Consider the following 27,096-nt stretch of genomic DNA (forward strand, 5'->3'; position numbering starts at 1 on the left):
TGGCACAGTGGCTCACACCTGTAATCCCAGCACTTTGGGAGGCTGAGGCAGGCAGATCATGAGGTCAGGAGATTGAGACCATCCTGGCCAATATGGTGAAACCCCATCTCTACTAAGAATACAAAAAATTAGCCGGGCATAGTGGCACGTGCCTGTAATCCTAGCTACTCAGGAGAATCATTTGAACCTGGGTGGCAGAGGTTGCAGTGAGTTGAGATCACACCACTGCACTTTAGCCTGGGCAACAGAGTGAGACATCATCTTAAAAAAAAAAAAAAAAAAAAAAGGACCTTTGATCCGTCATAGTCTTAAAGTGGAGGGGAAAAAAGGATCCTAAAATCACCCTCTCAATTTTCTCCACGAGTCTAGACCCAATTTTACTAGACTGGGGAAAAACATAGTCCATCCCATTGCACTTTGAGTAGTGCCCCTGATCTCACAGAAATAGAGTGCCCTGCCAGATTGAAAGAACAAGCCCATAACATTCTATTTCTTAGCCTCTAAAGAGTAAGACAGAACCTTTTCCAAACTCATGAGCCGAGAGCACAGGATACAGCTCATAGCTCAAGAAAACCATATTGCCAAAAATAAATTTGTTCTTCCAGTCATGCAGTTTGAACACTCACTAGAGATGGTCCATTGGTTAAATAAAAGACATTATTAAATTTGAAGTTGGTAATGAATGACTGAAGGGAGCACTAATCACAAACTTCAATTACTAAAAATGGTTATATAACACCAAAAATAGTGACCAGCCACTCTGTCTTCACACAAGAGGGAACAGGCAGAAACTGCATGATTAGAAATTTAGTCTAAGTTGAAGGAAAACATTTCCTGGCAAGGTTGAAATGGGTTCGTAAGAAAGAAGTGCTTAAAAAGACTATGGGCTGAATAACTGTGATATTTGTTTCAATAATGATGGGGGTTGGTGTGGAAATAGTGAAGACATATAAGAAAGAAGTCTGCTATCACTACAGAAGCTGGGTGGTAGGTAATGTTGTTTTGTAACAAAATGTTAAGATATAAAATAAAACCAAATAAAATAAATGGCATATACTATTTTCTGACTGGAGTATCTTAGATGGAACCTTGAAAACAACCTCACCAGGATCTTTGCTCATAGTTCTCCAACCCCAGAATTTTACAAATGTCCCAATCATACATTGAGTCTTATATAATGAATTGTCAAGGATATCAGTGATCCTCCTTGGTAAAAAGGGTATTCATGGTCTAGCACAAGGTAAAGATAGAATGTGGTCTATTTTTCATTTATTTGGTAGATGTTTGTTGAGCATTTACTATGTACCAGGCACTGTGCTAGGTGCTACAAATACATAGATAGCATGTATATAGACAATCCTTGTTCTCACAAAGCTTCAAAGTTAGTTGGGGAGGAATGTATTGTGCAGAGTCACCCAAATATAAAAGTGCAACTGGGAATAGGTGCTGAGTTTATTGTGACATGTGAGCATAAAATAGAGTTATTTGATGTGAATCAGAAAAGGACCCCTTCAGAAGCAACACTTAAGCTGAGAGCTGAAAGACAAACAAAAGTAAACTAGCAGAAAATGGAAAAGAAAACTGCTCAGGGCAAAAGAGGCTAGTATGCAAAGTCCTGTGGCAAAGTTGAGGGACATTCAGAAGGCTAGTGAGGCTGAGGCACAGAAAGAGACAGGTAGAGGGAGACAGGGAGAAAAAGAGAGAAGAGAAAGGGTTAAAAATGTAAGTTTAATTCAGATCAACTTTAGGCTAATTTCCACAACCTCTATAACACCCAATTTCCTCATCCACATTATTGGACTAATACTTGTACCTAACTCTTGGACAGTTGAGTTAGAAATACCATAATAAATGTAGAAATGCTTAGCTTACTGCCTGGGTCACACTAAATGCTCAATAAAATGTTGACAGATAAATAAATAGGCTATGGCTATGACAGACAAACGGTGAATAATCTGAAAATAGGTCTGAAGATCCTTTGAGATACATCTTACCAGATCAACTTTCCACCAGGATCACAATGTTCCCAATTTAGCAGAATACTCTTAAGGAGAGAGAAAAAAAAATAAACAAAACATCTAAAAAGGATGAGATTGCATCCTCTGGGCAGAAACAATTTTGAATCCTGTGCTTTGTCAACAATGCCCGGCACGTTGATGGTCTCTCTATAAATTGCAAAGTCTCCAGTCATCATAATAATGACGGCAATCAACAACCTCACATGCCTGAAAGATTCTCTGTTTTCTTTTAAATGATGCTGATCGGAAAGCAGGCTCCATCTCTATTTCTAGGAAGGCTGTGAAGTCTTTCTCAAGCACAGTTGACAAATTATAGCACAAAACTTGCAGGTTAGAATTAAGGATTACTGAAAGGAAGTGGCAAACAGTTTTCAGCTTTTCTAAAAGGATTCTAAACATAGCAAGTAAATAACACTTCCAGGTGTCTACCACCCAAGGCTCACACTGTCGTCAAGGAAATGGGTTGCTGCCTTCTTCCTTCAACCAGCAGCTGCCACTTGCTGCCTTCATCCCCTCTGAATGCACCACCTCCAAAACATACATCCGAGATGGGCGGATCACGAGGTCAGGAGATCGAGACCACCCTGGCTAACACAGTGAAACCCTGTCTCTACTAAAAAATACAAAAAACTAGCCGGGTGTGGTGGTGGGCGCCTGTAGTCCCAGCTGCTTGGGAGGCTGAGGCAGGAGAATGGCGTGAACCCGGGAGGCGGAACTTGCAGTGAGCTGAGATCCGGCCACTGCACTCCAGCCTGGGCGACAGAGCGAGACACTGTCTCAAAAAACAAAAAACAACAACAACAACAAAAATTGAGCATTCAGGACAGGGAGGCTTGTCCCTGCCTCGACAAGTCACCTTCTTTCCAAAAACACTGGGAAGATGCCCTTTTCCCAGCTCATTCTCAGCAAGCTAGTCTAAAGCAGAAGTGTGAAGCAGGAATGATTTGACCCTGCTGTCTTTGTGCCTCTCATTTCAGGGACTCATGTTATGTCATGGGTACTCCACTACTTGGGTACTCTTTAAAGTAGTGGGTAATGGTCTTCCCTACCCCAATCTGAAGTGCTGTTTTCAGAGATGTTCTGTACAATTTGAGGGTTAAGAAATAGGCATCAAGATATGAACTGGCAACCCATGTAGACAACAGCATTTTATATATATATATATTTTTTTTTTTTTTTTTTTTTTTTTTTCGAGACAGGGTCTTGCTCTGTCACCCAGGCTGGCATGATCACAACTCACTGAAGCCTCAACTGGACTGCAGCCCACCTTCCCAGGACCCTCCTACCTCAGCCTCCCGAGTAGCTGGGACTACAGGAGTGTACCACCACACCTGGCTCATTTTTGTATTTTTGGTAGAGACAGGATTTCAACCATGTTGCCCAGGCTGGTCTCAAACTCCTGAGCTCAAGCAATTCACCCACTTCAGCCTCCCAAAGTAGTGGGATTAACAGGCGTGAGCCACTGCATCAGGCCAATATTATGATTATTACCATTCAGTGTCTACTTTGTTTCAGACACCATTTACTGCTTAATTCTTAAAACAAAATTCTCATCTTAAAATTTAGATATCATTATTCTTATTGTAATGATAAGGAAATTGAGGCCAAGAGAAGTTGAATAATTTACTCAAAAGCAAATGTAAACTTTCTTACTATTTTACAAATTGAATTTTGAAATATAGCAAGTTTTAAAAAAAAATAGGACATTGTAAAATAGCCAAATTAGTATTTATTTAGTGAAAACTTTTTGACTCTAAAATCCAAACTGATGATTTTAAAACTTGTCCACAAATGTTTTGTCACGTGTACCACCAAGATATGGTATCTATGTCACCTACTCTTAAATCTTAGCCAATCTTAGTAACTCTCTTAGTACCAAATAGAATGCAATGGAAATAACATTGCTTACCTTTCAAGACTAGGTCATGAAAAGCAATGCAATCCTGGGTTACAGTTTGAGAATTAAGAAATGGGCATCAGGTCACTGAGATACTTGCATCTGAAGCCCTAAGTCTCCATGTAAGAGGACTGACTACCATAAGGAAGCCATGCCATAACAAAGCCCAGGTCATATGGAAAGACCCATATGGTACTCCAGTAGACAGTCAATTAAGCTCTCAGCTGAACTAGGATCAATTGGCATTAAATGTCAACCAAATAATGGAAAGGAGCAATCTTAGATGTCCAGACCAATTGAGGCTTCAGATAATTGCAACCCCAGCCAATTTCTGACTGCAACCATACAAGAGACACCAGGAAAGAACTGCCCTGATGACTTGTTTCCAAATGCCTGACCACCAAAATGTGAGAAAAATAAAATGACTCTTTCAAGCCACTGAAATCAGGATAATTTCTTACCAGCAATAGTGACTAGAATGCAAAGCAATCTCAACAGGAGATCAATAAAAAGCATTGAAAATCTGGTTTCTAAAAACTGAATTTGGAATGCATGACAGTGAAAAAGAAAAAAACCTATACCAAGCATTTAAACTGCAAAATCTCCTAAAGATTTTAGTAAGTTTCTCTCTTACTCAGGTATTTCTGCAAAAGATGACATGATAGAGATAGAGAAACATTAGACTGGGAGGTGGTAAATCCAGTTCTAATCCTCATTTTTCCATAATGACTTTAGATAAGCCATTTACTTTCCCTCGACCCCACTCGCTTTCCTCATGTTTCAATTAAGAAAACAAGAAGACATGATTTTTCAGGCCTCTTCCTGTTCCATAACCTGATGATGTTCTATGATGTCAAACTGGAGTCAATAGAAGAAGATATTCATGCTAAGAAGCCAACTTTCCATTTTTGGCAGCGTGTCAGACTCTGAAGATGAAGAATGAGAGAGAAAGTGGTAGTGTATGTTCATCTGCTGGAAATATGCCCAGGAGTCTCACAGGACAGGTGTGCCCTCAGAAAACTCAGGTAAGGCATGAAGCTCTTCTAAAGGTGTCCCTCATGCTCCAGGATAGAGTGAGGCATATAAAAGAGGCCAGTGTGGACTTCAGTTCAAGATCTCTGCCCTTTCCCCTACCCACACCACTGCTGACCTTTGTTAAGACAGCACCATGACATTTTAAAGAACAGCTCTACAGTTGGCATATTTCCCAAGAAGGAGTAATTTTTTCCCTTTCAGTTCACATATGTTAGCCGGGAGCCTCTGGGGTGTAAAGGTATCCCAGCATTCATCCTCCCATTCCACAATTTTAAATTTATGCCTTTCTGTCCACCCCACCCACTCTCTCTCAAAACCACTCTGTTAACTATCTTCTCAGTAGACTCTATCGACGAATTGCTTCACCCTAATGCAGGGTTTCTCAGGCTCAGCACTATTGGTATTTGGGGGCAGATAATTATTTTTTTAATGGGAAAGAGGGAGGCGTCCCATATATTGCAAGATGTTTAGCAGTATTCCTGGTCTCTACCCACTAGAGACAAGTAGCATAACCACCCCACCATTGTCAGCCCCAGTTGTAACAACCAAAAATATCTACAGATGTTGCAAAATACAAACGTGGCCATTAATTACTAATGCATTAATTACTCATACCTACGTAACATACTATTCCTACCAGTAAACCTAATGGAAATAATGAAATAAATCAAAAGAATAAAAGCCTCCTTGTTTCAGCGATCAGTTAAAGCCAAGTCAGGGAGATACTTTAGGGCTTGGAGCTTTATGGAGCCTCCCACAAATCATTCCTCCAAGACAACCGCCTACCTTCCGTTTTCACTCAAAGCCAGGACTCTATTTTTCTGAATCAGATATAAGACCAATCGGATTCCTATACACACAAATACACACACACAGAGGGCTAAGTGACGACCTAGTTAAATTTAGCAAGTTTCATTCTATAGATATATCCAGCATCTGCTGAATTATTTGAAAATAAATCAACAACCAGGAATTAAATTGAGGGTGTGGCTTTGATCTAGAATGAGACATTATATTCGTTTTTGAATGATTATTAATTCATATTCCTGCTACAGTATTTTGTTCTATTGAAAGAAAGCATCCACCACATTCTAGGCGATAAAGACTAAGATTTTCTTTTCATTTTATTGTCAGTGTTCTCCCCAATTTATCCATGATTGGCTTCGTTATTGGAAGCACTGTGTTAATATAATCGGGAGATATTTATTGGGTGGCAATACTGTCAAGAACTGGAGATGCAATTGTAAATAGGTCAGTAAGGTCTCTGTTCTCACAGATATCTCGGCCTAGGAAGTGTCTGCTCAACTAATGTTTCAGGTATGGTAAGATTAATAGCTATAATTGTCATATACCCCAGTTCCCTTCATTCTGCTACATAAGTATAAATTAATTCCCCAGATCTAGTAAATGAACTCCTTTGGCTAAAGAAAAAGAGATAAAGAAAAGGAACATAGATAAGTTAGCATAACTTACATGCAAACTTTCTTGCCTCCATTAATAAAATAAGGCACAAACACCGTAAGGTTGAACTGGGATGGAAGAAATGAAGTACCACCTGTATCTCAGAGATTGATTCTCTGCATCTGGTGATCCAGCTTCCTCCCAAGCTACTCATACAGTAAGTTAGAACCAAGACATAAACTTTGCAAATATCTCCAGAATTCCAAGTTTTACCATGACATGTAATGTGGTTTGGCTGTGTCCCTACCCAAATCTTCCTTGAATTGTAATACTGTCCACCTGTCTAGGGCAGGGCCAGGTGGAGATCATTGAATCATGGGGGTGGTTTCCCCCATACTGTTCTTGTGGTAGTGAATAACTCTCATGAGTTCTGATGGCCTTGATAAATGAGAGTTCCCCTGCACAAGCTCTCTTGCCTGCCGCCTTTGCTTCTCCTTTGCCTTCTGCCATGAGTGTGAAGACTCCCCAGCCATGTGGAACTGTGAGTCCATTAAACCTCTTTCCTTTATAAATTACTCAGTCTCCAGTATGTCTTTATTAGCAGCATGAGAACAGACTAATACAACATGAAACTAATTGGTAAATAGACAAGTAAATTTGTAAGGTATACAGGTGAGTTAAGATAATGTTACCCACTAAAACACCCCCCACCCCCCGCAAAAAAAAACATATGAATGGCCCAATCACAAAAAAAAAAAGGTTTTTAAAAATTCATAGAAGGTCCTAAAGAGATATTCTTAATTGGTGGGCAGGGCTTCTGTAAGTGGTTATTCAATAACCCAGGTTCCTTCTATCTTGTGGCTTTCCTTTTCTCATGTACCCTCCATGATCAACATGTTCATCTGCCTTAAGCTAACTGAAAAAAAAGTACAGAGGACCTCTCACAGGAGGATTTTATATGACAGGCCTGAAAATGGCACATGTCATTTCCTACCCCATCTCATTGATCAAAACTCAGTCACACGTTAACTATAACTGCAAGGGAGAATGGAACTTGTAGCCCAGCTGTTGTGTTAAAAGAAGAAGAAGAAATGGCTCTGGAAGATAGCTAGCTTGGCTCTGCCATAATAGAATTTTCTCCTTTTCCACTTAGGGTTTCCCAAGAGGTATGATTTCCTAAGTGCCCTCGGCCAGCCTGCTTTTGGTGGATGCCTTCTTTCCCTTGCCACCTGGGATCACCTTCCATTGTATCCATACTTGCCACACTGTAGGCCAAAGTAATCAAGATCCACAGACACTGGATTTCCTATCCTGTAGCAGAAGGCAATTTTCCAAGTTCTTATTTCTATAGGAGGATCCACGTCATTTATAAAAGCTTGACTCTGGTACTGATTACACTTTTTGGGATGAGCCAACCTTTAATCTCAATAATAAACACAATGTTATATATGAAAAGAAAACTCAAACAGTAACAAGAAGAGTCAGTAAATCATACAACCTATGTCCAAGGTTGAAAACACAAAGCCCTTATACTTCTGAGTGAGTTACTTCATAAACATAATCATCAACAGCTAAGGTCAAACATACCAAGGATCAGAGGGTAAGTATTCCCATAGTTTTCTCCCTTGCTTGAAGGCCAGATTATTGGGGACTACAGCTTCAAGTTTCTATGAAAAGCGATCACCCATCCTATCTGTATAGTATAGCCTTCTCATCTCACGAGGCACACCTCAGAAGTATTTAAGTCATATCATGACCTCATTGGACCAGCTGGTCCACACAAGCACCTCTAAAGGACTTCAACTGTGATTTTCATCCCAGCAAATCTCATCTTCAAAGCAGAATGTTTCCCACCAAATATATCCAGGAATCTCAGTGCTATGTGGCCAGCTGCAATGAAAATTTGTTGCAAGATTTGGTATATCAATTATAACCACAGTGCAACAACTAAACAGGAAGCAGTTTGGAAGAAAATTAGGCATCCTATTTATCTTTTCCTATGCCCTAGGTCTTCATTTCCAAAGAATTCAATGTATTTTTTATCTGTATCTGTATTATAATTCCCACAAACCCCTTCTTCAGTGAATATGTTCAAAATTTTATCATCACTAGGTAATATATATGGATAAGAGTGTATGGATAATGTCATAAAACATTCTCCTAGAGAGGTCTCATTTCTCATCAACAGGAACTTGTGCTTGAAGCACTGTTCAATTCATACAGACTCTACCATCTATTTATGAATATTCTGTATATCTCCTTGGAAATATACACATTCCATCCAGGAGCAACAAAGACCCACAGATGTCACCCTAGAACTCTGCCAAGGACACTGCACCTGCTTCAGATGGATTCTTGGTTGTCAATAATTTTATACCAGGTTCTTCAGTCTTTACCCAGATTATATTTCGTGAAGTAGAGGAAGCAGGTAAGAGTAAACTGTTTTTAGGTGAAAATAAGGCTGAACACAAACTGATGATATTTTGTCGTTTTTACAGTTCACACCCCAAAAAAACAGAGATTCCAGAAAATCAGTATCAGCAGGCTTGGTTATAAAATTAAATTAGTTAAGAGGGTAAATGGGAAAGATAATAGAAAAAAAGAGCTTCCAAGGATGAAGGTGGTAGTTCCACTATGGATCAAGTCTTCAAGGATCAAAGATTACAGCAGGACACCGAGAGGAAAATAGTCTATTAAAAGCCATGAATGTTTGGCAATTAGCCAGTTAAGTCACAATTTTAATAGTCCATAAAAGCATCTGCAGCTGTGTAGGATCACATAACCCATAAAGAGGACATCAGGCATCTCTTCTCTAATTGCCAGGGCTGAATTCCAAAAACTAAGGAGATATTCAATGATCTCTTAGTTCAATGCTCCCACTTAAGGAGTACAAATTTGTTTCATGCCTCTTTTCTGGAATTCCACTTATGTTGAATTTTCAAGTAAATGTCATGATGATAGCAGTTGCTTTTGACTTTGATCCTTTCCATGAATCTGGGACACATGGCTGGGACATTAATACTGAGAGATCCCTGCCTAGGTTGAAGAGGGATGAGTTTAAAATTATTGATTGAAAGTCACCAGGACATACAGTCATAGAGAGTTGTGGCTTCCATCATAAGCAGTCACTTGACAGAATGTCCATTTGTCTGTCCTTCTATACATCCATTAATCAATTGTTTATTAGAACTATTAGATGCTCATCAATACATTTAGCCACAGATGAAGGGGACTCAAAGGATGCCAGCAGAATGGGAGTTCTCAACGCAGCTGCAAAACAAGCTGAAAAGGACACAGAAATATTGACAAGTTACCATGATCAAGTGCAAACTGAATTCAGTGGATGAGGATGGTTAATGCAAGTTGAGGGAGAGGTATGAGAGGAAGGGAAAGTCTAATCACGAAATGTTTCATCATGGAAATAAGATTAACAGTGATGGACAGTGAGGAAGTAGAGGGTCTTTCCAAATAGAGGCAACAGTTATCTTGGTTAACCATGGCTATCACAGGGTGGAAACCTCTTTCAAAAACCTTATTGATTATTTCTGACTCTGTCTTAAGTTTTGGCTCCCATTTTCTTCAAGGAAGTCAACCTATCATGTAAAGTAAGCACACATTCACCAAGATTGAAAACCAAAGTTCTTCACTCTCACAAAGTGGATGTGGGTTGGCTAGACAAATACAAGCAGAGAGCTCCTCATGATTCAGAGATGCTGCAAAGGCATTATTGCACTTGGAGAGATATTTGAACATCTTAATTCTAAAAACCCCTTTTTATTAATTCCTCCACAAAATAAAGTCTACCATTCTAACATCAATCAGCTTTATGCCCATTTACTGGGAGTAACTATAATTGTGCCCTGCCATTATATAGACTGTTGTGAGTGACTGTACACATAATTACATAATTAGGTTAAGCATTTTGACCTTCTTCTGTTTGTCAGACTCTGTGGTGAATTGTCAAGCAGTTGATAATGAATGGCTACTCTAACCATTTACTCTTAAGAATTACATCCAAAATCTGGTGTTTGAGCCATATAATCAAAAATGTAGACTCTTTTTGTGAGGAACATTCTGATTTCCTTAAAACCACCTGATGGGTCAGTTTCAGAGGCATGAACCAAGTCCCTTAAGGAAACAGAAGAGAAGTCTGCATGGAGAGAAAAAAAATATTTAAAATATTTTTAATAAACTTTTTAATTTAGAATAATTTTAGATTGAAGGAAAAGTTACAAAGATAGCACAAAGAGTTTCTTTATAACCGGTTGTTTTATTGTCAACATCTTATAATAGCCTGATACATTTGTCAAAACTAAAACACTGACGTTGGTACATTATTGATTTTTTTGGTTTGAGACAGAGTCTCACTCTGGTGCCCAAGCTGTAGTGCAGTGGTGCAAACTCAGCTCACTGCAACCTCTGCCTCTTGGGTTCAAGCAATTCTCCTACCTCAGCCTCCCGAGTAGCTGGGACTACAGGCACCTGCCACAACACCCCGCTACATTTTGTATTTTCAGTAGAGATGGGATTGTGCCATGTTGACCAGACTGGTCTCAAACTCCTGGCCTCAAGTGATCTGCCTTCCTCGGCCTCCCAAAGTGCTAGGATTATAAGTGTGAGCCACCGCACCTGGCCTGGTACTTTATCATTAACTAAACTCTGGACTTTACTGGATTTCACCAGCTTCACTAATGTCCTTGTTCCAATCCAATATGCCACCGAGTGTACCATGTTGCATGTGGTTGTTATCTCTCCCCAGTCTCCTCTGGTCTGTGGCAGTTTTCTCAGTCTTCCTTTGTTGATAAAAAGAGTCAAACTCTGTAAAATATTTGAAGAGATTTACTCTGAACCAAATACAAGTGACCAGTGGCCCATGACACAGCCCCAGGAGATCCTGAGAACATGCGTTTAAGGTGGTCAGGCTACAGCTTGGTTTTATACGCTTTAGGAAGACACAGGACATCAATCAATACATGTAAGATATACATTGGTTCGGTCCAGAAAGGTGAGACAACTAGAAGAAGGGGCTTCCAGGTCATAGGTGGATTCAAACATTTTCTGATTGGCAATTTATTGAAAGAGTTATTATCTAAAGGCCCAGGATCAATAGAAAGGAATGTCTTAGTTAAGACAAAGGGGTTCTGGGGTGGGCGTGGTGGCTCACGCCTGTAATCCCAGCACTTTGGGGGGCCGAGGCAGGTGGATCACCTCAGGTCAGAAGTTCAAGACCAGCCTGGCCAAACTGGTGAAACCCCGTATCTACTAAAAACACAAAAATTAGCCAGGCATGGTGGCAGGTACCTGTAATTCCAGCTACTCAAGAGGCTAAGGCAGGAGAATTGTTTAAACCTGGGAGGCAGAGGTTGCAGTAAGCTGTGACTGTGCCACTGCACTCCAGCCTGGGCAACAGAGCAAGACTCCGTCTCAAAACAACAAAAACAAACAAAAGACAAAGGGGTTCTGGAGACCAAGGTTTTCTCATGCAGACAAAACCTCTATGTAACAGGCTTCAGATCTCTTACCAGACCTAATAAGGTGCCCGATTCTTCGTTAATTCTCTCCTGGAGCAGGGAAAAGATCTAGAAAGGAATAGGGATTCTCTATAGAATTGCAGATTTTCCCCACAATAGACAGATTTTTGCTAGACCATTTCAAAATATGTCAAATACATATATTTTGGGATAAAATACTTTGATTTCTTTCAGGGCCTGCTATCTGTTATGTGATGCTATACTAGAGTCAGGCTGGAATTTGGTGTCTTATTGCTATGAAAAGTCTATTTTGTCAGTCTTAAGATCTGTTTTAATGTTAATGCTGGTCAGCTGTGCCTGAATTCCAAAGGGAGGAGGGTATAATGAGACATGTTCAACTCCCACTTCCCATCATGGCCTGAACTAGTCTTTCAGATGAACTTTGGAAGGCTCTTGGCCAAGAGGAAGGGTCCATTCGGTTGGTTAAGGGGCTTAAAATTTTACTTTTGGTTTACACCTTTTTTCCACAACCTTGACAGTATTGAGGAGTAGTGAAAAGGTAACGTGTAGAATGGCCCCCAATTGGATTAGTCTGATTAATTTTTTTAATTAGACGAGGATGATGGACCTTCAGAGGTCCTTTCCATTATATATCCAGGGTTAGTGAGAAACACATGATGTAGCTGATGATGCCTTCACTTGGTTTATCACTTAAGTGATGCATGCCATGTTTCTGCACTGTGACGTTATTTTTGCTCTCTATACTCTGTTTCTTGGAAGGCAGTCACTATGTCTAGCCCACACGTGAGAAGAAGGAGTAGAATTAAGCACTATCTCTTGGAGGGGTAGTATCTACACATATTCTTTAAATCCTTGAAGTTTGAAGGAGAATTACATTTGGTTCCATCAGTTTTCATGGGGATATCCACATTCTCCTCCATCCTATTTTTCATGATCACATGCCCATTACTTCGTTTGGAACAGGACCCTGTACAACACTCAATCTGTCAGAACCTCCTGTGACCAAGTCGGGAAACGGACGATATCCTGTTGCTCCAATGACTATTTTCCATCAGCAGTGGATTCTGGCTGCTGAGAGGTGAAGGGGAAGAAACTTGGAGACAGTTCCGTGGAGGGAGAGCGCACATTCAAACGCAAATGTGTGTAGTAATTAGGTATGATGGGCTGTAATTTTCCGACTTCCTTGTGCAAAGCAAATTGCTTCTTGAGTTGAAATGTTCTCTGGCTTTCTTTCCCTTAAGTTTGGCCTTGTATGAAAGTCCTCCTTTTCAAAAAGCCAAATTTGTTTCATTTTATCTTATAACTAAATTAATGCTAATTACACAATGACTACATTAGGCAACACTGAAGTACGCCACATTGTGGAACGAAAATTCATCTGTCAGCCTGAAAAGCAGTAAGTAAACCTAAGAGTGTGTTCAAAGATTAACCTCTGAGAGGCTGCCCTTCAGGATTATGCTGGTTGAGACAGGGCTGCAGAACACTAGGCCTTCTGGCTGTCAACACAGGAGACACTTTTAGAAATGTGGGTTCCTCTTAGAATCCATGAGGATTCTCCAAACAGATCAGAAACTCAGACTTTAGTTCTTTAATATGACTATTGTCAAAGACTTGAATCATCCCTACAACTTGCAAATGAGGAAGTTTCTAATCTTTTTGGTTTTTTAAATACATCCAGGGACAAGGAACTTAGCATCTCCCAAAGCAGCGAACACTACTGTTTGAAACTCTAATCTTAAATAAGATCCCTTTTAGACCTATTTCTTTGTGATTTGTACATTTACATATTTGCCTAATCTCTATTTAAAGGGGATGATTAAATTTGTTTTAAAAATAACCCACACTGATGTATATTTTTGGCATAGAAAAATATCTGGGAAAGTAGATGTCAATAGTTGTTATTCCTTAATAGTAAAATGACAAATTATTTTTGCTTATTCAATTTTCAATTGTTCTAAAATGACCATAGACCCTTTCTATAATAAAAAATGATAAAAGCAGGCCAAGCACAGCAGCTCACACCTGTAATCCCAGAACTTTGGGAGATTGAGGCGGGCAGATCACCTGAGGTCAGGAGTTCGAGACCAGCCTGGCCAACATGGAAACCCTGTCTCTACTAAAAAATACAAATATTAGGCAGGTATGGTGGTGCATGCCTGTAGTCCCAGCTACTCAGGAGGCTGAGGCAGGAGAATCACTTGAACCCAGGAAGCAGAGGTTGCAGTGAGTTGGGATCATGCCACTGCACTCCAGCCTGGGCAACAGAGTGGGACTCCATCTTAAAAAAAAAAAAAAAAAATCCATAAAAGCAAAGAAGAACATAAAGGGAAAGGGAGAGGGAAGTAGGTAGTAGGAAATACATGAGCCCAAGATGTCTTATATCCTTGGGGCAGAAACCAGAAACACATTTATTATGCCAAGGAGATATTTCTATAGCAATTAATGTTCCTGTCTTATATTTTACTCATTTTTGCATTGAACCAAAAGACCTTTATTGAGAAACAAAAATGTGCCAAGAGTTCTGCTAGTCACTAGGGATCCACAATTAGTGAGAAACAATTTGTGCCAGTGGCACAATGGTGGAAACAGACCCACAAACAGAGAAGTGCAAGCTGTTCTGTAGTGGAGGTGGCTCACAGCCACTGCATCTACCCATGCACCTTGTGCTCTTCTCCATGAGGCCAGGTCTAAGAGGGAGGGCACATCTACTGATTGTGATGGCACATCTACCATCACAATCAGTATTGATTTGCATACAATTTTTTAGCATTTGACAAAGTGTCTCCAGGAGACACCATCTTCTCACTGACAGACAAGTATACCGTAGGTTAATGGGCATCCTGAAGACAGGCTCACTGAGTACTATGGTAACATTAGGAGTGACTTAGCTTTGCATTAAGAGCAAGGAGAGTGTTGCAAAGACAAGGCTGGGGAGAGAATGCTGGAACTTTCCCTTAAAGCCAATAGGTGTTCATCTATCAAGTAAACAAGGTAAAAGAACACAGCAACATATCTTAGGGCCCCAAGTACATGCAGGGGAGAGCAAAAGATGACCTGGGAAGGCAGGCCTTAATGGGAGTTTAGATTTTATCCTATAGGCAATGGCAGCCTCTATATTTGAGGCTTTGTTTCTTGTGTTCAGTATATTAAATGAAAAATGAGTACTTGAATGTGTCAGGCCTCTGAGCCCAAGCTAAGCCATGTATCCCCTGTGACCTGCAGGTATACATCCAGATGGCCTGAAGCAATTGAAGATCCACAAAAGAAGTTAAAATAGCCTTAACTGATGACTTTCCACCATTGTGATCTGTTTCTGCCCCACGCTAACTGATCAATGTACTTTGTAATCTCCCCCACCCTTAAGAAGGTTCTTTGTAATTTCCCCCACCCTTAAGAAGGTTCTTTGTAATTCTCCCCACTCTTGAGAATGTACTTTGTGAGATCCACCTGCTGCCCACAAAACATTGCTCCTAACTCCACTGCCTATCCCAAAACCTGTTAGAACTAATGATAATCCCACCACCCTTTTCTGACTCTCTTTTCGGATCCAGCCCGCCTGCACGCAGGTGAAATAAACAGCCTTGTTGCTCACACAAAGCCTGTTTGGTGGTCTCTTCACAAGGAGTGAGTGTGAGAATGAATGAATAATGTGTACATGAATGAATGGAAATCGAGTTAGTTTATAAATAGTTAACAGACATTTAGATTTGATGCTGAGAACAGATTATGGACAAATTCTTTTCTTTCATGGCTTTCTTCAGGCAGCATGCAAATCCTTCTACTTTTGTCCCTTGTGGGGAGCCATCCACAGGGATAGAATTAAAAGTGATGTGTGGCAAATTGTGCAGCTACTAGGACCCCACAACCAGGAGATACCTGCAGTCTGCACAGTCATACTGGACAACTTTTTGTCTACTAGTTTCCACATACAGACAAACATGCAAATACATACACACATACACACACACACACACACACACAAACTACTTTTCTGAGATATGCTCTTCCATTTTTATACCACCTGGCCATTGTGGGGACAAGCATGTTTCTATAGTTTTAACCTCCCCATTAGCCCCAGTTAATGGGTCCAGGGGTGGGCAGCTCATTTAAGCTGGGCCAATCATTATCACAACTATTGAATCTGGTGTCTCTTCAGGTGCCTTGACAGTATCATGCTGAACTCAGCAACTGTTGGCAGTATTGGAGCCAGAAGAAGGCCATCTGTAGCAAGAAGGAAAAGTGAACTGAGGTGTGCAAAAAAAAAAGCAAAGATAAAAATCTGCGTGAGTCCTACCTACACTTAAGCACTGGTTCCAGTTCACTCAGGAGACACAGACTCACTTTAGCGTCTGGTGAGAAACCTTTGTATCTCTGTAATAAATTCTCTTTTATATGTAAACTGGAATTGAATTATATTAGCTTTACTAAACCCAGAGTGTGGTTTAAGTTGAGTTGGTCGAAATTCAGAACTAGGCTTTAGTTACTTGCAACAAAATGAGTCCTAATCAAGCCAATAGTCTAGAGAAAGGAGCAAGCACTTTGGACCCTGTGGGTTTAAATCTTGGTATTGACACTTACTAGCTATGCATCCCTTGTGTGTCCTCTCAGGGACTCTCAGAGTATTACATAATACTCACCCACAATTTTGCTGTGGCAGCTTGAAATCATGTCTATGAAGTCCCTGGTACCCTGTCTGGTAAGTAGTGGATGTTATATAAATGGGAGTTGCTATTATTATGCTTATGCCAAGAGACCCTTTTTAGCACAATACATGAGAAATTGACAGGTTCATGGTTAATTATTAGCATAAATTTGCCTTCTAGTCCCACCTCCCCACCCCGCCCAAAAAAGCTTTAGCTAAGTCTCCTTACCCTTGTTTGACTGCATTATAAACAGAATCCAAGAGAAGAAGAACTCCCATTTCCTGCCCCATCACCTCCCTTAATGACTGAGCCTCCAGGAAAGCATTCTTATTTATTATGAATGTAACAAAAAGACACTGGGTTCTAGATTTTTATGAGCATATTTTTAACCTCTGCACCTGCTCTCCAATGCTGTACTCAAACAGAAGTTCCTAGAGCAACCAAATAAAGGATATTTAAGATGCAACTTCTCGTTGCCTTTGTTTTTGAAGTGTAATTATAATGTTGTCATTGGTGCTGATTTGCAGAGGGCCAACAGTGTACCTGGTGCTGTAGAGTTCTTGCGAAGACAGCCTTTTGTGAGCATAAACACAGGGGAGACGTGTCTTGAATACAATTACTTCTGTTCTTTGAAATCCTACCTGCCAATTTGAACTTTTAATAATTTTCTTCTCATTCTCCTCTACCAGCCTTTACTCCAGAGAAAAGCAAAGGGAGAAAGACAAGATGAACTAGGGCTCCCCTAAACACAGGAAAAGGTGAGAGCCATCTCTTGAAAGAGAGAATTTCTGAGAAGAAACATTATATCGACACCCAGGAGAATGGTAACAATGTCAGTGTAACAAGAAATTCAGAGATAGCAGTTTAATATGACAGCACAAACACTGGAATAAGGAGAGACTTTTCAAATCAAGAAGATACCAAACTAAGATCAGCAGAGCAACTCTTGACAGTTATTCTTCTTGTGCCAGAAGCTCACTAATGGAGTTATACATAACCTTTCTCAACTACAGACTCCCACACCCATCCAAATCACCAAATCACAGGTCCTGGGGTTGGATTGCAGGCATGTGAATTTTTTAAAACCATGACATTCTTCTATCATCTCTAATCACATGAGGCTTAGTTGTTGTTGGTTTTGTTTTTTTTTTTCTGTGAAAACCTAGATAAAGAAAAAAAATGAAGGATTATATGTCCCATTTGATGATCAGGAGGGAAACTTGATTAAAACAAGTCAAGAAGAGTTTTGAATACCTCTTGTGCACACTTGAAGTGTTAATCATTGCATATTATATATTGTTTGATATGCACTAAAAACACATTCCGAGCCTTAGTTTCCTCATCTGTAAAATAGAGATAATTCTTACTTTGGAGGCTTTAGTGAGAATTAAATGAGATAATTGTGTAAAGTATCTAGGTCATAGAAGTTACAAAACTTGCTCAACAAAACAGTCACAGGGAAAATTGGAAATTATAGGTAGGTCAATCAGATGCCAAATAGACCTCATTTTAGGCTTTATTCCTTACATACTCAGACTTCTTCTGAAAAACAAATTCTCAAATAATGAGAAATAAAAGAAAACAAAGCCTGTCAGGAAAGCAGAGACTGCTGGTTTCTCCCCTTTTCCCTTAGTAACAGACCAATTTTAGTGGGGATTCCCAGCAGCCATCCCAGAGCCCAGGGTGTTCTTGAGGCAGGTAATCATGCACCACATTAGGATGGAAGGAAACCAGAGCCATGAGTGTGGAGCCCCAGAACACTCACCTCCAGATTTCTTTAAAGAAAGAAATAGAATTCCTTTATTCTTAAATAAAGGAAAAAAATAGTGATTTTAGTTCCCATCATCCATAGCCAAATCTAATTCTAATCAATACAATCACACAGGAAAACTCTTCAACAAGACTTTGATGATGACTATTGATAGATCACTAAGCAACTGGCCTAAGTAACATGAAAACATGTTTAAAAAAAAAAAAAAAAGTGTTTCTGAGGCCAGATGAAGAAAGATGCTTGATTGTCAACTGTATTAGGGTTGTCTTGAGAATCAGAACCAGAGAGAGAGATTTATTGTGATAATTGGCTCATGTAATTATGGAGGTTGAGAAGTCCCATGACCGGTCATCTGCAACCTGGAGAAGCTCATATAATTCAGTCTAAGTCCAAAGTTCTAAGAAACAGGGAAGCTGACTGTGTAACTCCTAGTTGAGTGTGAAGACCTGAGATATTGGAGGTAGGGGTTGCTCTGCTTGTGTAAGTTCCAGAATGTGAAGGCCAGAGAACCAGGAGCTCCAATGTCCCAGCTCAAGAAGAGAGAGTAAGTTCATCATTCCTCTGTCTTTGTGTTGTATTCGGGCCCACAACAGATTAGACTATGCCCATTCACATTGATGAAAGTGGATCTTCTCTACTCAGCCTACTGAACCAAATGCTCATCTCTCCTGGAAACACCCCCGCAGAAATAATGTTTTACCAGCTACCTGGACATCCCTTAGCCCACTCAGGTTGACACATGAATTAGCCATCACATCAACAAAGTAATTGGAAAAAACAAATAATCCTTCGGCTTTAGCACTAGAGAGAACTAAGATTCAAACCCAGCTCTAATACTTAACTGGCTGTGTAATCCTAAGCAAGTTATTTTAATCTTTCTGAGCCTTACATTTTTGTTCTTGATTGGTTGGTTGCTTGTGTTTTGCTTTAGCTGAAATTGCCTAGAGCAATACTCACAAAACAGAGCTGAAATGAAGTTTAAATTAAATGAGAGAACAAATGCAAATAACATAGCACAATGGCACTCAATACCTTCTAGGTTTCCTGCCGATTTTAGTGATATGGTCAATTTTATTATTGTTCCCAACTGTTTACTATCCTTCCTATAAAAGAATTTTAGTTGGAAAAGTGACATGATCTGACTTAAATGCCAACCTCGTGTATTTGGATGACATGACTGAAATTTTCTGAGAGAGAAATGAGTCCTACTAATAACAGGAGAGTAGGTATAAAGCAGAGCTGTCCCAGAAGGCCGAAATGCTTGGTCATCCTGGATAGATGAGTCTGGAGTTTCATGGACAAGTCAGGACCAGAGATATAGCTGGGACATCATTGCCCTTGACATACACACGGTATGGGACTGAGGAAGACGCCCTAGGAAATTACACAGGGAAGAGAAGAAAGAGGACCCGAGAGATAGCCTTGAGCTTTCCAGTGTTGACAAGTCGACAGAAAATGAGGCGCCAATGAGAAGACTGAAGAGGAGCAGCAGTCCTTAGCCCAGAGCACCAGACGTTGGAAGGTAACTAAGTGGTATCTGGGAGTAAGTATAAATATTTCTGAGCATTTCACTACCTCTGGCCTTCACAAAAATCACAATATTGTCATTCAAAGGTCCTTCATTTCAAACAACAGTGAGCACAATGATATTTCTGATATGTTCTTCTTCTAAGTTACAGAGAACAGAGAATTTTTTTTTCTTAAGAAAAAGAAAGAAAGAAATAGCCAATAAAGTAAAGATTGGGCAGGAAACGCACATCGTGCTATGTTTATACTCTAGCACAACCTAGTGGTACTGTTTTTTAACAGGCAGGTCTAGACTAGAATAAAGTGGATGTTGCTGTTAAAATTTCATCTTCACAGTCACGATCCACCTCTGTGACTTTATGTTACTCCCCTGGATCATGGGATTAGAAGCAAAATGGATGTCACAATGCTACCTAGATGGCTCAAACCTCCTTCAAGAGGGATATTTTTAGGAAAACAAAAGTGTCTGATTGTGTCATTTTGAGATCCCAGTATCTATTTTTTAGCTGTCAAGATATTACCTCAGGTCTTCCTCACTTGAGGTACCAGGCAGTGTTTATCCATAACCCAATGGTGAACAGTTAGCACCACTAGCAGCCACAATTTTTTCAACCCTTTTCACAAGAGAGCATATCATGAAGTTCAATAAAGACATTCTGACAAAAGAGTCAAATTCACTGACAGCTCAGGCTACTCTGACAATGAATCTCATCAGAACGAGGCTCCAAGTGAATTCACTGAGAAACAGACTTGTAGGGTTGGACCTCAGCATCTCGTGACGGAATACGAATTGGCATGCACGTAAACAGTTCTGAAGTGGGTAAGCGTGGTGTGCGTTGTCATTTGCACCAAGCTCAGCTAGCATACAGTTGTGTTATTGGCCACATTCTACTGTGTGGAACCCTTAAGCCAGCAAGGCCTACAACTTCAACAGGATTCATATGCATGGAATTGTGACATCGGTGAAAAAACACCCTTCCTGGAATCTCCCAACCTTTTTGTTTTAGAGGTTAAAATCTTGGAAAGGGACTCTCATCATGGAAGTACAATATCTACATCATATTGATGTTGAGTCAGCATTTGGGCCATAAGGAGCTAAGTTCCTATTGTTTTTCACAAATGCAGGGCTCTAGGAGTCCCACTAGATCTACAACAGAGAGTGTCTTCTGCAGACAGGCACACACAAGCAGACCGGAGTAGATGACACAGGCCACCTCCCACAAGTTCAGTTGGAAGTGACACCTCTGAGTTCTTCCTTCTGGACCCCTTGCCAAGGCAGAGTGCAGACTCACCTCCCCCAAGGGTCCAAGGCTGAAGACACTGAGCCACTATCAAATAGCCAGTTGCAGGTTTTAAATATAACATCATCTTAATATTTCAAATGGGAAAATGGCAAACATCTTATATATAAAGAGTCCCTTAATTGGATTGTTCAATAAGACTAGAAACAGCTATTGGATTCCTATTTCAGACAGGTTGATAAATAATTTCTATTTGTTAAGCCTCAGTTATTAACAAATATAGTCCTTGAAATGTCACTGGTAACTCACATATTTTATTTCAAGTGTAGTTAATGACTTATGTGTAGAATGCTCTTAATTGTTTTTTAGCTCCACAGTAATTCCCAGTATTTTCAAAGAACCAATATAACACACAGCATCTTATAAACAAATATTACCAATCTTTCCTTTGGGGCATGGAGAATAAGCACTGTAAAGTTGGGTCGTTTTTCTTAGACTACCTAGCAAGTTTGAGGAAGGGCTAGAAAGCTCAAACTTGCCTAGTAGTGAAATGGTACTACTGGGAAGTGGCATTCCCTATTTGTTCACTTCACATAGTGAGCACCTGTGATGGACAAGTGACTGTGTTAGGTGTGGCATGGCATTATAGGGTAAAGAAGAGACTTTCCTTGCCTTTTAGGAGCTTAAAACCTAGGATGGGGCATGATAATGCAGGTACTCAAATAGCTCAAATGAAAGGCAGGTGAAAGAGGTGAAAGGTGGGCCGGGTGCAGTGGCTCACACCTGTAATCCCAGCACTTTGGGAGGCCAAGGCAGGTGGACTACCTGAAGTCAGGAGTTCAAGACCAGCCTGGCCAACATGGTGAAACCCCATCTCTACTAAAAATACAAAAGAGCCAGGTGTGGTGGCAGGCACCTGTAATCCTAGCTACTCGGGAGGCTAAGGCAGGAGAATCGCTTGAACCCAGGAGGCAGAGGTTGCAGCGAGCCAAGATCATGCCACTGCACTCCAGCCTGGGCAACAGAGTAAGACTCAGTCTCAAAAAATAAAAATTTAAAAATTTAAAAATTTAAAAAATTTAAAAAAAAACAGAAAGAAAAGAAAAGAAAAAGAAAAACTAAAAATAAAGAGGTGAAAGGTACTGAACAAAAACTAAGAAGGCTGAGAGCCAACTCTGAGGTAACAGCTGGGAACTGAAGCAGAAAAGCTAAAATCCACCCCAGTCCCATTGCTGATAGACTCACCATTTACTAACAGAGACACCATTCCTCCTTTTAGATCGTTTCTTCATTTTTCCAGTGGGAGGCATGTTTTTGAAGAGTGAGAACAAAAGATAATGTTTTTAAAAATCTGACCCTAGTGTTTTAAGGGGAATTTTCCTAAAGTAAAACTTTCCCTTACCTAAAAGAAATAACAGGCAATTTACAAAAGTAGAAATTCAAATAGATAATGGGCTTATTTTTTTAAAAATTCAATTACATTAGTAATCAAAGAAATGCAAATTAAAATGAATTACCATCTTTCTCCTCTCAAATGGGGAGAGATTTAAAAGCCTGATAAAGTCCAGCCCTGGTGAGGGTGAGAAGAAATAGGCATTCTCGTACACTGCTGAAGAGAGTGTAAATTGCTACAACTTTCCTGGATGGGTAATTTAGAAATACTTAATCAAAAGCCTTTAAAATGTGCAGACCCTTTGACCCAACAATTTTACTGCAATTATTCCCAAGGGATGGAGACAAACATCTATTTGCGAAGATCCTCATCACTTCATCACTGTTGCTAATCGTGAAAAATTGAAAACACTCTAAATGCCTAACATTAAACAAATTGCCATAATACAATGGAATAATGTTCAATCATTGATAATAATGTTGTTGTAGGACATTTTTATTAATGTGAGAAGATATTCATGTTACAGTGTTAAATATACAAAAATATATGTGTAGCATGTCCTTTTTTGTTTAAACATGCATATATATGGATAAATGCAAAGAACAAGATGTGGAATGACAAATGCCCATACATCGTTATCAGCCTTTCTATCAGTACAGAGCTCCCCAGCCTTTTTGACACCAGGGACTAGTTTTGTGGAAGACAATTTTTTCACTGACGGGGGGGTGTGGGGTGGTAGTTTTGAGTAGATTCAAGCACATTATATTTATTGTGTACTTTATTTTCTATTATTATTACATTATAATATATAATGAAATAATTATACAACTCACCATAATGTAGAATCAGTGGGAACCCTGAGCTTGTTTTCCTGCAACTAGATAGTTCCATCTGGGGGTGTTGGGGAACAATGACAGATCATCAGGCATTAGATTCTCATAAGGAGAGTGCAACCTAAATCCCTCACAGGCGCAGTTCACGACAGGGCTCGTGCTCCTATGAGAATCTAATGCCACTGCTAATCTGACAGGAGGCAGAGCTCAGGTGGTAATGTGAGAGATAGGGAGTGGCTGTAAATACAGATGAAGCTCTGCTTACTTGCCTACTGCTCATCTCCTGCTGTGCAGCCTGGTTCCTAACATGGCCTGGTTCCTACCAGTCTGTGGCCCAGGGGTTGGAGACCCCTGTATCAGTGGACAGTCTCTATTTGCCAGCAGTTCCAGATTAACAAGTAAGTGCATGCCTTTTGATATTACACAAGTGTTTTCCCAACTTGATCTCCCAGGAAACTTCTACTGGGTCTTCAAAATGTAATTCAAATGTCATTTCTTTTCTGAGTACCTCTATCCCACTCGTACCAAAGGTAGCAGGCCAAGAGAAACAGCCACGAGGTTTCAGCTTCAACAACAGTTGTTCCTTGCCTGTGTATTAGCCTCTGTGCTTGGAAAGGCAAAAGCTTTCCCCATCTCTACCTTGACACCCAAATTCCAAAATAGATACAAACATTCAGAAAAAGAAATTTCCTCTCTGGTCACTATTCTAGCAGCTGAATTTATTCTACATAACACACACACATACACCAGAATCTTGGCTATTCCCAGGACTTCCTTGAAGCAGCATTCAAAGTACATACTGCCCAAGCAGGACTAGTCACTACCCACCTTTCTCCCATTTCCAGTCCATCCATCAAAGGAGAGGAATCAAAGGCCAAGAGGTAAAGAGAGAAGGTCATGGAGTCCTCCCAAACTTACAGTCTGACTTCTAGGGACCTCAAAAACAGGAGATGCTCAGGACCAACCAGGGAATTGGCCTGAGCCCAGCTGCCTCCAGGCAATTCTCCTCCTGCCCTAGATGGCTTTCAAAAGAGAAATGCCTGGGTAAGTCATTCAGACATCTCAGTTCTCTACTCATGCCTCACCCCTAGGAGAATAAAAGATAGACCTGTCACATTGGTCATTACTGGGTGGTACAGAGCTTTCATAGCTTGGCTGTATTGGGAAAACTCGGGATTTGTTTGCTAAACAAACCTCTGCTGGAGGAGAAAGTGGGAGGAGAAAGTGGGAGGAGGGATGGTCCTTAATGCAGGAATAACAATTTCCTCTTGCTCTTCCCCATCTGCCCTGACACTGCTAGGCTTGTTCAGAAAGTGTTCACAGAATTACACATCGTTATGTGTATCAGGAACATTACACATCCCCTAATTTGAACTTCTCACTTTAAAGATGGGAAATCCAGGTCCATAAAAAATAAAATGATTAACCTTAGGTCACACAGCTAGTTCTTGAGCAAACTGGTGGCCCAGTTCTACTAGAGTTGGCCCTTGGATAGCATGGGTTTGAACTGTGCAGGTCCACTTATACATGGATTTTCTTCCCCCACTGCCACCACTGAGACAGCAAGACTAACCCCTCCTCTTCCTTCTCCCATCAACCTACTCAAAGTAAAGATGAGGATGAAGACCTTTAAGATGATCCACTCCCACTTAATAAATATATTTTTCTTTCTTATAATTTTTAATAACACTTTGTTTTCTCTAGCTTACTTTGTTGTAAGAATACACTATACAATACATATAACATACAACATATGTGTTACTCCACTGTTTACATTATCAGTAAGGCTTCCAGTCAACAATAAGCTATTAGAATTTAAGTTTGGGGGAGCCAAAACTTATACATGGATTTTCTACTGCATGGGGGTCAGTACCCCTAACCTCCAACGTTGTTTAAGGGTCAACTGTAATTTTCTCCTCAGTGCTATTTGTCACTATCAGAGGTAGAGTTACCATAAATCTTATGCAGCTAAAGCTTTGGAGTCCCTCACTTGCATGGGATTCTTTCAATACCTGACGGGGTCCCAGTCATGTGTTTACATAGGCATATGATTTTGTACCACTAGCAGGAGGAAGGTATTTTAGCCACAATTAAGATTCCTGTGTGGGTGGTATTGGAGTTGAGTTGAGGATCTATTTAGCTTGGGTTTAATGAAATTTATTTGTATGATTTGCAGGAACTTTTGTGGATAACTAAGTTACTGTTGGCCATCTGATTGCAGCAATGGCTTCTAGGAGCATCATGACCTGTGCAGACTCACCAGCATCATAACACGAAGGTCCCATGATCACGAGCACATTGCCTTCAGCGTCTAGCACTGGATGTGAGCCATGGAGGAGAAATGCAGCATGCAATGGACAGAGCTGGAATCTGCTTTATAAAATGCTCTTTCAAAACTCACAGCTCTTAAAAGAAGCTTGATAGAAGTTTTCTCAAATTTGACAATAATCCCAAATGTTTACTTGATATTACCCCAAAAAAACAAATTGTGGAGCTGAAAGAAATTTTTCTTTAATTGTCAGTAGCAAAAAACAAATTTTGATCAACCATGCTACAGAAGAGGTTGAATTATCCTTATTTTCTCTATAGAAAATGGTATTATATAAAATGTCATATGAATAGAGCAATCAAAGAAAATTCAGCCAAAAAAGATATGAGAAAAAAGGATTATAAAGCAATGCCAGGAAGTCAATTTAAAAATACATTATTTTTCTGATTTTGTGAAGCTTTGGTATTTATCAGCTTTTTAAAAATCATTGCTTTGTAAAAGTTTCTTATTCTAGATAAGTGTCCTTATTCATACTTAATTTTGTATTTGTAGTTTTGTATTATTCCCCTTAAAGAGAGATCCAAAGCTGTATAAGCTTCAGGCCCCCCAGAACCTAGGTCTACCCCTGATTATTATTATTGCAGTACTGTATTTTACATTAATAGTAATATTTAATGAGTACCTACTAGGTATACCAAGGAGTTGTAGTTGGTTGCCTGAAAGTATAAAATGAAAGGAGTTCATTTTATACTTTCAGGCAATCTATATCCATTCTACAGCCAGAGATGTTTAATAAAAAAAGAGAAGGACCTTAAATATGATAGATATTCTCACTTCAACATGCTCCCCTTCCTTGATTTTGTTTGTTTGTTTGTTTGTTTGTTTGAGATGGAGTCTCACTCTGTTGCCAGGCTGGAGTGTAGTGGTGCAATCTCGGCTCACTGCACCCTCCACCTCCCATGTTCAAGAGATTCTCCTGCCACAGCCTCCCGAGTAGCTGGGACTACAGGTGCGCGCTGCCATGCCTGGCTAATTTTTATATTTTTAGTAGAGACAGGCTTTCACTATGTTGGCCAGGATGGCTTCAATCTCTTGACCTCATGATCCGCCCATCTCGGCCTCCCAAAGTGCTGGGACTATAAGCATGAACCACTGCACCTGGCCATGCTCCCCTCTCCTTCTTAGCTATAGATCTCGGAGCATTTTCCAATCATCTCTCTTGACCTCAATTTATTTGCATTTTACAAGAAGAGAAACTGAAGCACCTAAATGTATCCACTTGAAATTAATAGTGAGCTTCTGAGCCCCTGACTTCCTAGGTTAAGAATGCACCAATGTCCTGGGACTACAGGAGGTATTTGTACGGTGCACTCTAATTGCCTATATTCTGGCATACTGAATTATTCCTCAATGATTAGTCTAGCCTATATCTTTATGTCTTTAAGCAGTAAAGCTATATCTACCTATGTATCTATTTATATAAATATTTTGAAGAGAAATTTCCCATGCCCTTAAACAGAAGACACTCAAAATCATCTCACCTTTCTTGGTGAGAATGAATGTTTATTGCTATGAA

At 40.0% G+C, this 27,096-nt stretch overlaps 1 long non-coding RNA gene across 1 annotated transcript in view; it reads left to right on the forward strand.

Moving 5' to 3' along the window:
* The first annotated feature begins 18,687 nt into the window (after positions 1-18,687).
* The window catches only part of LOC112629357, a 33,379-nt gene continuing 24,970 nt past the window's right edge, over positions 18,688-27,096 (forward strand). The window contains exons 1-2 of the long non-coding RNA XR_003120581.1: positions 18,688-18,801; positions 25,486-25,574. This is a non-coding gene — a long non-coding RNA (uncharacterized LOC112629357). The remainder of the gene's footprint in view (positions 18,802-25,485; positions 25,575-27,096) is intronic.

This window comes from Theropithecus gelada, chromosome 7b (assembly GCF_003255815.1).
Source record: "Theropithecus gelada isolate Dixy chromosome 7b, Tgel_1.0, whole genome shotgun sequence".
In the NCBI taxonomy this organism is placed as follows: Eukaryota; Metazoa; Chordata; class Mammalia; order Primates; family Cercopithecidae; genus Theropithecus; species Theropithecus gelada.